General features: G+C 37.0%; 1 protein-coding gene across 2 annotated transcripts in view; it reads right to left on the bottom strand.

Moving 5' to 3' along the window:
- Positions 1 to 14,336, bottom strand: part of MID1 (midline 1) — a 242,505-nt gene that overhangs the window by 163,506 nt on the left and 64,663 nt on the right. Inside the window, exon 1 of one of the 2 annotated variants that reach the window (XM_042037881.1) lies at positions 9,971 to 10,147. The exons of the other annotated variant lie outside the window; for it this stretch is intronic. The gene's annotated coding sequence lies outside the window, so the exon portion shown is untranslated. Of the gene's footprint in view, positions 1 to 9,970; positions 10,148 to 14,336 lie in introns of those variants that run through there. 2 annotated transcript variants of the gene reach the window in all.

The following is a 14,336-nucleotide window of genomic DNA, read 5'->3' as shown; positions in this document are numbered from 1 at the left end:
GTTAACAAGTCCAGGTTTTTCATTCTTTGTTAGTGACCCCAAGGGTTGTTTTTTCTATGAGAAATAGAAATATTTAGGATTGTATCTTCCTAGTCCATGACTAATTTATAGGCTCTTGTGGTGTCAGGTGCAAAGATTCAAGATTCAATTTGTCACCCGAGGCAATTCCCACTTTAAAAGACGGTGCAGGTATTCTGCAGAAATAAATGAAGGAAAACATTAATGATGTAAAACCAACAGTAGTATCCCCTGTGGAGGTCATATCCTTCAAATTCATAGAGACACATGAAGATATTGAATGTCTTTTGTACTGATCTGGAAAGACCATAAAGCCCTCTAATGATCTCCTACATAAAAGGAATAGAGAGAATTAACACCACATTTTTCACACTAAACGATATCAGCTACACCTGGTTGGGTTTTTTTGGCCTGCTTTTTCCCAACATCTTGTTTGGTGGTTTGTTTTGGTTTTTTTTTTACTTTTAATTTTCTCAATTTGACCTAGCATTTCCAAGCTTACAGCTCTATACAAAGATGACAACCTAGAAATAGCATCAGAGAAAGAGTCAAACATCTAACAAAATATAATTATTTTTTCCCATTTTCCACTTTTTCCATCTAGATCGCCAGTCACATAAATACTTACTTTCTGTGTATATTCAGCTCAATGGCTGCATTGTTAATGACTACAATTGTACTCAAACAAATGTGTCTTGTTAATAAGTCCCCACCTGCTTCCCCAATATGTCTCTCTGGGACTGGTTCTGGGAAAACCTCTTCTCATGGAGGAGAGGGGAGCATATGTGAAAGATGTTCTGACCTCTGATCATGAACACTAGACACCTACTTGGCTCAGAAATTCCAGAATCGGACCAAAATACTGAACCTCTTTGTTTACCTTTCTGTAAAATGGGAGCACTTTGTACAGATTTCCTTATGCTGAAAAACACTGTGCAAATGCAAGTTAATTATAGTGTAACTACTTGAATGTTTCCAGAAGGATAACTGATTATGGGGATATGATGAATTCTGTGTGTGAGACATAATATTTTTATCTCTTTCCCTCTTTGAAATTCATTGTAAGCACTTACATGGAAAACCATACTACCATAGAAAACAGTTGTTTACTCCTAGGACTTGCAAACTAAGTATCTTAAGAAAATGCTGCTCACACTGCTTCACCACATTTTAATATTTTGCTTTGCTTCTTGATTGTATTCACTTAATTTGGTATTTAATCTAAGAACTCAAGAAACCCTTAGAAAATAATGTTCTAAGACTGTTGAAAATAGGTGCTACAACTTTACAGAGAAAAACATGTTACACATTAATATACACTTTATTCTGTTAACTGTTAATTTCAAGGAGTGGTTAAGTATTTTAGATGTGTCTCCTCTTTAAAATATTTTGCAGTCTACATGTATAGGGATGGTATTTTATGTTCTTTAAATGTCAGGATAGTTCTGCAGACTTTAACATTATACTGGCACCAAATTTAAGTCATTAAAGGAGAGATTTATCTCACGTTTTAAACATTGAAGGTAGGGGTTAAATCTAAGTATGTGAGCTTCTGCTACAATGCAGAAAGACACAAATCTCTAGAAGGCACGTATGAAAAGACTTATCCCTTAGTATTAACAATGAAACAATCTGTCATTTTGATTCATGGTGGTTAGTAAAGATAAATCCCCATTTTTAATTAGTTATCCAGGATGGATATCAGAAGAAAAAGTAACAAGGAATAATATAAAGCATATTAGTAATATGAATCTAACAAATGATTAAACAGAGACCAAGCACTGTTTCCTCTGCTGATGTTCAAGAGGAGGTAAGGCTGAAGTTATGACCATCTGTCAGAAAAGTTTCCTTCTGGATTTAGAGGGAACAGTTTCCAGCGCTATTGTCCATAGCAAAAAAAAATATCCAAACTCCAAGTACAAAAATCATCTCAAGAATCAGTGTTTAAAGGTCTCATAAGATGCTTTCCCTTGTATTTTTCAGCCATTAAAGACGGATATTTCTAGCTTTAGTCATGTTACTCATCTAAACATCCATTTTCAGTTACCACATGATGTCCATAGACTGCAGTAACCTCAGTGGGAGCTCTATCAATATGTGTTTAGGCTTAAAGAAAATTGTACCCATCAATTTCTTTGTACTTAGGTCAAAAAATGTTGGTAGCATCCACATTAATGCAATATGGTAGCTGTGTTTAGCTGCTGAATATTTTAAATGCCTGGTTCCATGAAGATTAAAATTGTTCTTTTTTAGCCTAAGATATTTCAAGTACTATGTGTCAAGGCAATTTCTATCACTCCATATTTCAAGGCATGAAATTTTTATTTTATGATGGTGAAAATTAGGGCTTCAATAGCCTCATAGGTTTGCTTTTCACAAAAGGATTCAACACAAATTCTCACCATTCCTCTAAAACTTACAGTATATTTAGGAATGCAATAAAAATGTTTTTATAATTATGTACAGAGTACTTCCTTTGTTTAGTGACCTGAGTTGAAGGAAGCAGGATGATTTGTACTACAAACATGAGCATGAAGTGAACATTTAATACCAAGAAAATAAACCACTAAATAAGAGTCTGGATTGTCACTAAAACCTACAGGAGTGGATTGCACATAATGCAGCCTTTGAGAGGATATAAGAAATAACAAGACATTGGCAAGCAAATAGACCAAGGAAGCTTCCTGGATCTTTTCCACTAATAAATCCTCTCCATTTTGGCAAGAGATATCTGTAATTTTTGAGTGGTTTTGATCTCAGGGAAACTTTCCTGCATTTCTGCAATGAGGGAAGACTTTCTGTATGGAAGGCTGTGATATTAGTCCCTTCGTGTGGAAGGCCAGAATAGAATCTGACACTCATGCAGTGACTGGTACTGGTTTCAAAGATAGTTCTTATCTCTTCTCAGAAACCAAGCAGAAAATCACAATGTTGTGCCTGTAGACAGTAGAAAATATAAGGTCATAAATTGCTCCCTGTTTGGCTCAGACGCCAATTCCACACAACACAACAGATGTTTTTCTCCCTGTCACCACCAGCAGCTCTTACACCAGCTATCATGAAAGCAAGAACAGAAATTACACAGTGCACGTTATTTGCACTTTTATTCTGCATACTCGTGATAGCAGGAACATATAATAAGGGAGATAATTTTCTGTTTTTGTTCAATAAAAGAACTTTCTCTGACTAAAATCAAACATTTCATAACAAAATTTTCCTTTTGAAAATAAAAATAAATATACACCTAACATTTCCATCTACACATTATTGTGTATATTTTGCAGCAGTTAAAGATGTACAGCAAGGAATCAAATGGGGAAAAATTCTAAACATTTCCTTATCCTACTGGGAGTTAGTCCTCAGACAGGCTAGCTTTTGAAAACAATATTTGATAGCATTCAAGGAATTTTAAAACATATCTGTGTGGAGAAAGTTGATTTTTACTTGTAAAATAAATTAGCTGCAGACTAGCAAGCCTTTAAACAAAATATCAGGAGAGACATTGTTACCAGAGATGAAGTCCTGCCCAGCAGGTTACTCAACTACAAAGGCATACTTAAATTGTGCTTATCCCAATTCCATGTGGGCTCCTGTGGAGAGATTCCTGGGGCTGTATACATGTGGAACTAATCAATCAGATAAAAACATCCACAGTTCTTAAAAAACATATTCTGCACTCAATGTGATTGTGGCACAAACGTGTTATTTAATATTGTACCTGATCCAGGTTACAAACTGGTTGGGATCTGCCCTCTAATGAAGGTGCTTTGCTACCTCAGGTGTTCTCCACATGACCAAAGAGTTTTTAACTAACTTACCTCATCAGAGCGATTATTAAGATCTTGGCTTTAACAATGCAATGGAGAACAGCTATTGAGGAACCTGTACTTGCTTGGCAAAAAATCTCAGGGGTTGGAAGACAGGCACCAATCTGTCATGATTTGCTTCTGGCTAATTAAGATGTTGACTGAGCCTGTGTTAATCAAGGTCCATCAAACTATGCTTCATTAATATGTAAATTGGTAAACCCTTCCATAATTGCCCTCCCATCTGAACTCTAAGTATGGGCCCCAAAACGGACAATAACTGGACTTATAATTTATGTTTTTCAGTTGGGGAAATCGTTTTCTGAAAACAAAAGAATTGTGAGGTAGAGTGCAAACGTATATTGTTTCAACATACACATGGATACATTAGACAAACACTATAGATATGCATAAACAATGTGAAAGTTTAAAGATATGTCAGCAAGAGGACTTCATATGAGTGATAAATACCAAAAGGAAAGCATTTCTTTCCTCAGTTTCTCAGAGGTGATAGTCCCATAGAGATGACAAAGAGAGAGATACATCTAGAAGTCAGTGCCAACCATGCAAGAGTGAAGTTATGCCGAATTAGATTAATAGGATATAATGATGTCTTGAAAAGAACTGTTGGTTCAATCTCTTTCAGTCTGAACACCTACTAGCAGAACTTAGAATAACCTTAGGAAGGTGTAATATTCCGGTGACCTAAGCTATAATGAGCATGCCTGATGTTTTCTATCAACTACTCCTAGATGTTACCAGCTCAGCATCTTACCAAGGCCACATGAGTCAGTCCAAGGAGACTGTCTCCCCTTGGCCAGGGATTTATACAGAATTTAAATAATTGAGATAAGGTCTATATAGGTCTCAATTGTTTACAAAGATGACAACTGTCCTAATTTAAGCATTCAAAGTAGCTGCCTTCAAAAGATAGGGCAAATACTATTTCCTTTTCCTTCCTGCTTTCCCTTTTTCCTCCTGTTACCATAATGAACAGGAACACCTTTATGTTAGTCCATAAATAACTCTTTTGCTTCAATAATAGTGACATAATAAAAAGATGTAAAAAAAGTCAGCAGTTATTCGAACTGTGGGTAGCTGCCTGTAGACAGGCTGACTGAGAAATCTGGCACTGGAGCCAGTGACGGTCTAGCCCACATGAGCAGGGGAATGGGAGGAGCTGCTGAGATGGCCTCCTTTTTGAGGGGTCTATCCATAGGGACCTCATTTCTGATGCCCTGGCAGAGCTACTTCTCCAGAAAGGCAGTAAGTCCGTATGTCCTGTGTCACCCCTCAGTCCCACGTGTATGTCTGAGGTACCTTAATGCATCTCTAGAGGAAGTAGATCCCAGTGTGTGGACAACAGAATTTAGTTCAGGTGTCAGCTGTCATTTGAGCTGTATCACATGGAGATATTTACACACAGACATAGAGGTTTTAGAATCTTAATCTGCAACCGAATGCCTACCAGGTTGTATTGCACGTGCTCCCAGCTTTCACTCTTACTGTTCTCTCAGCATTTACTGACTTTTCAAAACACTTTCTAGGCAATTTATTGACTTAGATAGCAAAAGGTCTGTAGTACAGAAATAGTCTTATAAAATGGAGTAGCACCCAGTGCAAAGTCTAGTATTTGGGAGAGGGGCAGAGGCAGTCAAAGTTCATTGTTCCCTCATTTGCCTCCTGAGAATGCTCTGAAAGTCTCTGAAGTCCTGAAATCTCAGCTTACACCAGCTCTTCCATGGGTTTGCACTGGGTAGGAAGGACCAAGGCAGGAAAAAATTTCCTGCATTTTTGTAATGTAGATGAATTTTGACTGACAGGTTGACCCTTGACTTCCTTTATTTAGCACTGATCTATGATACTGCTATTCATGGAAGTAAAAATAATCCATTTCTCTATTCTGTCTGTATGCAATCCAGAAAACTTCAAAAGTTCTTACAAATCTCCATAGATGTCAGGTAATAATGTACTGGGCTTGGACAGACTCAGGTATTGTTGGAAGCTAAAAGTTCCTTCCCCTTAGGAATTCACTGATGGTCTTTCCCAAAGTGTCAGCCAAAAGACCATTAACATTTCAGTCATTTTTAATTGGATAAGACCACACATCTCTATAATTTCACTCTTCATCAGCTGTGACAGACAGCATCCTGCCCAGTCTGCCACACCATGGGGGCTGAATTTTGACTTTTAATGGACCACAAGTCAATCTGTTAAAACCTGAAATTTTATCATGGAAAATGAATACTACTTTTCCAGAAAAAACCTGAGATTTCAAATATGAAGATTACTTACATCCAAACAGGAGGTACAACATGCTTATAAACATTATAACTTTTCAAAGATGAAGGGATATGGCCATACATTATTGAAGCATTGCCCAGTAAGAGAGTGGGATGTTTGTGAACTCTTCAAACCTTAGCCATATATTTTAACAATCTCCCACAGATCATACATTCAAACTATCCTGCAGATGATTTCCTACTCAGCAGTTCAATTTCTCTCTGTTTACAATGGATTTAAAAACAAGAAAATCCCAATCTGTGGAACACACTGTGATTCTAAGGTGCTGGAGGATGTGCATAACAGAAAGATGCACCAGCATCATTGGAAATCATGCAGATTTCCATCACAAAGTTTTGAAAGTTACATAGATATATCTAGAAACTAAAGGTATCATTGAAACATATATAACAAAAATAATCAACCTCTTTAATATTGCATTTCTTCATGGGCAAAAAAATACCAAATTGATATCTAACTACTTTCACAGCAATTTAAAAAAAAAAAAAAAAAAAAGATAAATGATGATTTTGAAGCAGCATTTGAAATCTCTTGTTTTGTCAGGCAGTCAAGTGGGAGCTGTACTTGCTAATTCCTATCCTTTCCCACCAGACTGGACCTCCTGCTGCTTACTGTTTGCAACGTGGCAGCTTCCTGGGAGAGCCCAGGTGTTTTCCTCCTGTTAAGAATAAGACAAGTAGAATTCTTTTGGAGTATGCTTAGCCTGACTTATTGTGACATTCACTTCAGGTAGTAATTCCTAGGAAGATGGGCAGCCTTCAGCTCTAAGTATAAGCTTTGTGAATCCTCTGTGTAATAACAAACATAGAGAGTGTTTAGTTAACACAGAAGATGTTTGATGTTTGCATGAGTCTTTTCAGATCTGTTCAAACAACAGATCTTACAGTGAGACAAGCAAGAGTACAAGAAGAATACTAGCAAAGCCAGCTGGGAAAAAATCTGCAGTGTGCCAAGTACTTTTTAATAAATTTTCCTTAATGTTTATACATACATATATAAGTATATATGTATATAATATAGAAAACACACTTTTTTATTGTTGGGTTGTTTTTTTTTTTTTGCTCTACATGGTGTTTATGTGACATTTGGACCAAGAAATGTGAAAAAACTCACCAAAAAATCACCAAACTCCAGCACAGCACCAGTGTGGCAACTCCATCTTTATAATTGCTTTTACACAATTGTTTATGTGTTTTGAGAAGCAATATTACTGTCTTGATCTGCCTAAACCTTTCAGTTGTGACAAATAGCTGATAGCTAATGGCTGCTGGAATATGTTTAGATTGGTCTAATTTTATAAGTAAATGAATGTTATGTTTGCTTATATGTGTTTCCCTCTACCTTTGGAATTTTGTTCTGCTTTAATAAAAGACATTTATACCCAAGATCTACTTCTTTATGCATAGATGTGATGTTGGGGGTGATCAAGGCCCTTTTTCTAACAATAATGGCCATACAAAAGTCTATGTATCTCTTCCTTTTAAAAATTGATAGGCTAGCCAATTCTCTGTTTCAGACAGGTAATTTCAGGGCTCTTTGGCACAACACTTTTAGTATACTTCCTTTACCATCTACATGCAGGGCTATAATATCAGTTGTGAGTTCTGTTGAATTAGATGCCTATATTTCCTCCAAAATACAATTTGGAAATTTAGAATTCATGAAAACTAGGAAAGAAGTAGCAGTAAATACATCTCTTTTATCTCTGTAAACTAAAGGATGCTGTTGAACAGTTTAGAAACACTGAACCAAAGTAATTTCTCTTTTAGAGAACTGCGGAGCCTTAACTGGTGTACCAGAGAAAACATCCTGCTTCTTGTTTGCTTGCCGTGAAACCAAGGATGTGAAATAAACATTGTACCCTGGAGATACTGTTACCTTTGCCTACAGACAACCAGGAGAAGCCTAACCAGAAATATCAGTTTACTGTCATTTGCTAGGACTGACACTTGTCACTGAGAGTAGGTACAAGTACGTGATAAAGACCACCCAAAACTAACTTTTATTTTTAAGGTGAGGAGTATCTCATAGGTGCGGTGGTATTTCAGGAGTCGTGGCCGTATCTAGTGGGGCAACACAAAGAGATTAATTAAGTTTCCCTTGCTTCTAAAACTGTTAAAAAGCTGAAGAGAGGGAACATTTTTATTATAATTCCTAAAATACTGCTGTCACATTCTTATATTATTACCACATTCTTATATTAAATCACTGAATTTTTCTGTCATTGGGCCCCTCTAACAGATCTCATTAGTGGTTGTTTTTATGGAAATTTTTGTTTTTAAGCCAAAAGAGAACCATAGTAACTGTGCATTTCCCAAACCATTTCATTCATGAATGGGAAATGAGTCTCCAAATCTTTACTCACATGAGTAACCACATTGATATCCTTGGGCCTTCCATTATTAACAGCTAGAACTGTGAGTATAAATCTGCAGGATTTGGATGTGGCACTTCATTACTTCATGGGAGTGAAATCTGTAGCTGAAATCAATAGCTAAGCATGTGAGGCATATAAAAGATACACATTCTTTCATGGAGGTCTGATTGCAATGCATCTCTCAATTTTGTTTCAGCATCAACAAATAAGCATATCATTGTAAAGAGACATACAGACTATAGGCAGTAATTACAAAGACACATTTTAGATAGACATTCTAGCCTCAATAGAGGAGTTGGGAATAGTCCACCAGAAAGAACAGAATAATAGTGAAAAAGGTCAACACTTCTTGAAAAACTAACATAGTAAGTCACAGACCAAGTTTTTGGTTCTCTGTCAATCAGTAGTGTAACTGTTGTCAATCATCCCCTCTTACCTTGTTTGTGATTTTTGAATGGCCACAAAGGAAACTTTTGTTTGTAATTATGGTCTTTACAATTCATCTGAGTCACAGGCAGGACTTTCAGAGTCTGCCTGTGGAATAGGCATGGTATACCCCAAGCTGCGCTCACGTATGTCCGACCAATTCAAGCTAAAGTTTCCCACGATAATATGAAAGGAAATAAAAGATTCTGGCCAACACAAGTCACTAGTCTAGAAATAACAAAAGGAACAGGATAGCCAAGATCTTCTGGTTTAGCATTCCTTTTTTTTCTTTTTTTTCTTAATGAAGATAAATACGATAACTTTGGAACGGTGCAGTTAAACAGGATATGCACCTGTGCATCTTGGATCTTATGAAAGAGTATTTATATTCTCTGCCTAACCACATGCTTCCCATTACACTGATAGAAGCATTCTGCTAAAAATTACTGCCAAGAATTAATGCTTCTTCATTTATTTTTTAATTCCTGAATTCCCCTAGGATTTTTCCTTTCCTCAAATATTTTCACCTTCCACAGATACATTTTTGTGTTGTTTTCTTTGGCTATCAGTTTAAGTGACCTGTCTTGACCCTGCTGAAAACATGAAAAGATTTGTGAAGAAAGGTTCTCAAATAAAACCCAGTTTTGGAGTTGATTCAGCAAAGTAACAAATCTGATAACATCAAAGCAAGAACATCTGAAACTAAGAATTAGGCAGAGCAGCTTTTTCAACAAACTACAGCCTCTATGAATTTACCCATTTCTAAACAGCCAGGTCTGTTTATTTGCTTATTTTCCTAGCTTTGCTGAAAGAAAGGCTCAAAAAACTTCAGAAAAATACAGCAAAGTTGTTCAGCGGAAACCAGCCCCTGTACTGTAAACAGTGCCTCTCCCCAGACTGCAGCTGCACAAAGCAGAGACAATGCAGGGACCCTCAGCATCATTAACCAACTTCCCTTCCTCACCAAACAGTCGCTTTGATAAAGCAATTACAATAGCATCATGGAACAGTAGAACAAGGATAAAAAAAATAACCTTACCAGCTTCTCCTACAGTACACAGCTGAAAGGAAAACAAAACCCCCAGCTGCCGTACCGCATGCAATTGGTCTCTCAGAATGAATTGACTGAAAGAACTATGAAAGGCTAAAGTCTTTCGGCCCCTCTGTTCAACCTCTCTTCAGCTCCCACTCTCCGAGCTTCCTCACAAAGCCATTCTCCTACCCCCTAATCCTCGCACAGGAAAAAGCAGCGCGCACCAAATGACTTCAGCAGGAGCGATCCTCCGGGGGGTGGGGGTAGAGATGCTGCTGCCACTCAGCCCCCAGCCCCGCCGCTGCACAGCATCCTCAGGGAGGAGAGCCACACGAGCGTGCCAAGCACTTGGGCAGCACACCCCCTGCACAGACAGCACGACAGGACAAGGCACAGAAAAGTGCATGTCTCCGTTCCTCACCCTCTCAGCCGCTCACTTCTGAAATAAGCACACCCCTGGGTGTTTGCAAGAGTCCCCGCGTGCATCTCAGTTAGCCTGCACTGAAGTAGTTAGGCTTATTTTTCTTCTTTTAAAATTAGCCATGTGACTTCCTAAAGTCCTTGTTGGGCCTAAGATTTTTCTTTTTAAAAAAGAACATGTAAGTAAATCTTAAATATTTCAAACAGCAAAACAACAACAAAGATGTTCCCCCATAAAAATCAATAACAAAAAGTATCCCAACAGACACAAAATCAATAACATTATGAGTCACTGTATTAAAAAACCACTGGTGCCTCCCTGAAATGCTTCTGTAGCTAAAATCAGAACAAACAATTGCATTTTTCATAATGAGAAAGGGATTCTATCTTCATTTCCAGTTTATGAAAAAAGAGACAATGCTTTTTAATATAATTTGTCTTGAAAACATGAGATAGATATTGAGATAACATCTCCTGCATATCCTCTGCTTTTCAAGAAAGCATTAAATCTTTGTTAAAGAAACACTGTTTTCATAATAGTTTTTAGCACAAGTTTTACTTCTCTTCAAGATGCAAAAAACTCATAAACAGGCAGCTGCCACAAAGTAAATCAAAGACCTAGAAAAGCAGATGGCATAATTTCACATCTTAAATGTTGGCTGTGAGCCTTCCAGTAATAATTTATAAGGAGACTTCCTCCTGCTTGTTCCTCTGCTTGGCAGCATGCTGTTTGAGCCTTTCAAACAAAATAAATAGACTTCAAGCCACCAGCTTCACACACACTAACACTTACCAATGCTATTTCAACCTGACACAAGCTGACTTTGTTCCTCTGTGACCCTGGAGAGAAAACGAAGGTGACAGTTTGATGGATGTGATCTCTTTTCACAATGTGGGTTGTGACTTCACAGCCCTGTCCCCCCATTATTGCTTAGCTGAAGGAGGAGCCAGGAGCAGAGGAGAGTCTTCCACCACACAGAGCCATTTTAACTGTGAAAATGAACCAAACGTGCAATAAATGCCTGGAACACATTTTCCTACCTCAAAAATGTGAATTTGAGGGAATCCCTTTCCACTTTTCTTGGATGGTCTAAGGGCAGAAGTAAAAGGCTACAAGAAGAGGAATTAATCCAAATTGTTTATTTAAGACATATTTTAGTTTAAGAAAATAGCAACATCACCAGAGAACAAAGGAAAGAAGAAAGGAAAGAAAGAATTTGGTTTGTTTCATTTATGACCAAAGAACACTTGGACTGTGACTTTTGCGAATTATCTCTTCACCGTGTTAATTCAATTATTGAACCATGAATCTTGAACAATTCTTTACTGGACAAAGGTCTCACTGCAGTAATCTGAGGCAAACAACTGCAATGTGATGTCTTTTATTTATTACCTAAAAGACATCAAGAAATATCAGAGGATTCATATATCTTAAAATTGCTGTCTGCAAATTCAGTATTTGAATGGAAATTCTCTGCTAAAATGAATTCAGAAATCTTTTTAAAATATTAATGTATTTAATGTAAAAATCCTGCCAGATTTCACAGAACTCCTCATGAAGAAATTGCCTTTCCATGAAAAAGTTTGAAAAAGGAAGATGGTGAATGAACTCTGAAATGTAAGACTCCACCTCCACAGACTTGAGCTCATTAACAGACATCCTAATGCCTGTAGTTAGCCTCTAATTTCCTTAGAGAGGAGCACAGGCTGTTAATATGTTTTGGTCTTTGTTTCTGATTGTTCATCTAATCAGATTTATTTATAATCATGAATACTGGAGGGTGTCAAATCTCTCATTTTATAGTTGAATACTCAGGCCAAATGACCTGGCTCAAGGGAGTCTCTGGCAGAAAGCCAAATCTCCGCTGTTCCAGAATAGTTCACCCCAGCTCCAGTGATCCTCATGCTCTAGAAGATGATTTCTGAAAACGGGGACTAGTCTACTCTGTGTTTGAGATAAAATTTAATATGGTCTGTATTTGTTATCAGCAATTATGTTACTATTGCTTCTAGTTTGGGATTTGATATTCACAATTCTGTCAAAAAATATGGGCTCCTGTTAATTCTTTCAAAAAATACTACTGTCTTTTCAAAAAGATTCACTTTGTTCCAGGTAACAGTATTTAAGTGCTTCCATATTTACAAATACTTTTATTTCTGTAGAATATCTTTGAGGTGGTACCCAACTTATGATACTGAAAGATAATCAAAAAAACCACAGAAATTGATTGATATCCAAAAAAGCAAAATCTGACAGTTTTATACAGAGGAATATCAGCAATTATCTTGTTTCATCAATTCAATTCCAATTTTTAGTATGGTTTTTTTCCTTAAGAACCACCTTTGAATTACATCCTTGGTTTAGGTGAATCCATTCTGGGACTTAGGGGGGACTCCAGTGCAGTGAAAGTCATGTGGTATGAATTTCACCCTTTAAAAAGAAGTTTTAAGAGATGTACTTGTGAACCATTTATATCCCAATTACAGTTTCTAAACTGCCACCATTGCTTCTTTGTTTCTCCCTAACAATCTGAGAGCATTCCCATTGTAAAGAAGGAAGTACCTTAAACATTTTAGAAACAAAAAGGCCTCTTCACAGACCACTTGATAGAAATAAATTTCCTCTAAATAAAAAAGTTTGTACCATCCAGCAGGTGGTTAACTATGTTATACACAAATGAGATGAGCTTTACCGATCAAAAGGAAGAATGAAGCATGAAAAATGTAGCCAACTTCGTACTTGGAAGCTTGCATACAGGAACAAAAAATTCACAACAGGACAAAAGCAACACTAAAATTTTGGAAGAGCTAATTTTTCTCATTCTTGTAGCAGAATGTAACTTTCAGACTCATGATAAACACCTGAAGGCAGTTTGAGCTTCAGGAAATATCAGCAGGTTTGCGTACTCTGTTCCATAAGTTTTTCTCTGCTTGCTCACAACTATGTCCTCTTATCTGTATAATCTGTCCAAAGCACCTTTTTTTGCACAACATTTACTCCTTCCCATGTTTCTTGGATTAACAAAAAAGCATAAGGCTCTTGGATAAGGCTTTCATTTGGATAACAGCCACACATGTTTAATAGCAATCATAAGAGCAGTTCAAAGAATCTTTTCTACAAGCAGAGTGGTGCAGGCAATCGCACTGGAAAAGATTCCAGCAAAACTAAAGATTACTAAACTCTTTGAGACTTACTGGTGTGACTGACTAGTGCAATCCACTGCAGTTCTTTGATTTTTTTTTTTTTAATTTTTTTTTTTTTTTTTTTTTTTTTTTTACCTTAAACTCCCAATAATTCTTTAAGGCAGTGTGGAAAATGGAATCATAGAAAGGCTTGGGTTGGAAGGGACCTTAAAGATAATCTAGATCATCTGGAGATGGCATATCTTTATAAACAGAAGGAAATGCACATTTTAAGGTTACACCATCTGACTTCTAAGCATATGATTAAGAAATGTGAGTTCTATAGTCAGTAGATGCTCTAGAGAGTACACTTTTTAATTGGGCTACTTAACACAGTCAAATAATTTTAAAAGTTTACCATTCAATGGTAAGGTTATTTAATGATCTATGGTCAGCTAGTCTATAAAACATATCTGTTGAAATTCAGGGATATTCTTTATCTACGTGACTGGATTTTTCTTCTGAGAAAGCAGTGGGATGGCAACTCTGCAAACTGGAAGAGGAATGACCTGGCAGGAACGAAGGAAGTATTAGCAATGAGATGAGAACACAGCAAAAAACCATAGTAGGGTAAAAAGGGAGAGAAATTAAAAACTCAGATGATTAGTTACTTGAGCAAGAATGTTACTGAACTCAATGTTTCACTTTGTCAAGGGTTATCGAATATCATTTCCCTGGGGTTTAATCTTCATGGGTTCAGTCTAAACCCACTCTCTGCTTTTGTTTCAGAGTTGGATGAAAGCAAGGATTCAGCAGTGCAGCTGGGTTT

This window comes from Corvus kubaryi, unplaced genomic scaffold (assembly GCF_017639235.1).
Source record: "Corvus kubaryi isolate FWS band 111438036 unplaced genomic scaffold, C.kubaryi_AGA036_p1.0 133, whole genome shotgun sequence".
Lineage (NCBI taxonomy): Eukaryota > Metazoa > Chordata > Aves > Passeriformes > Corvidae > Corvus > Corvus kubaryi.
Note: the sequence above shows the minus strand (reverse complement) of the source record. Positions and strands in the feature narration are given on the sequence as shown.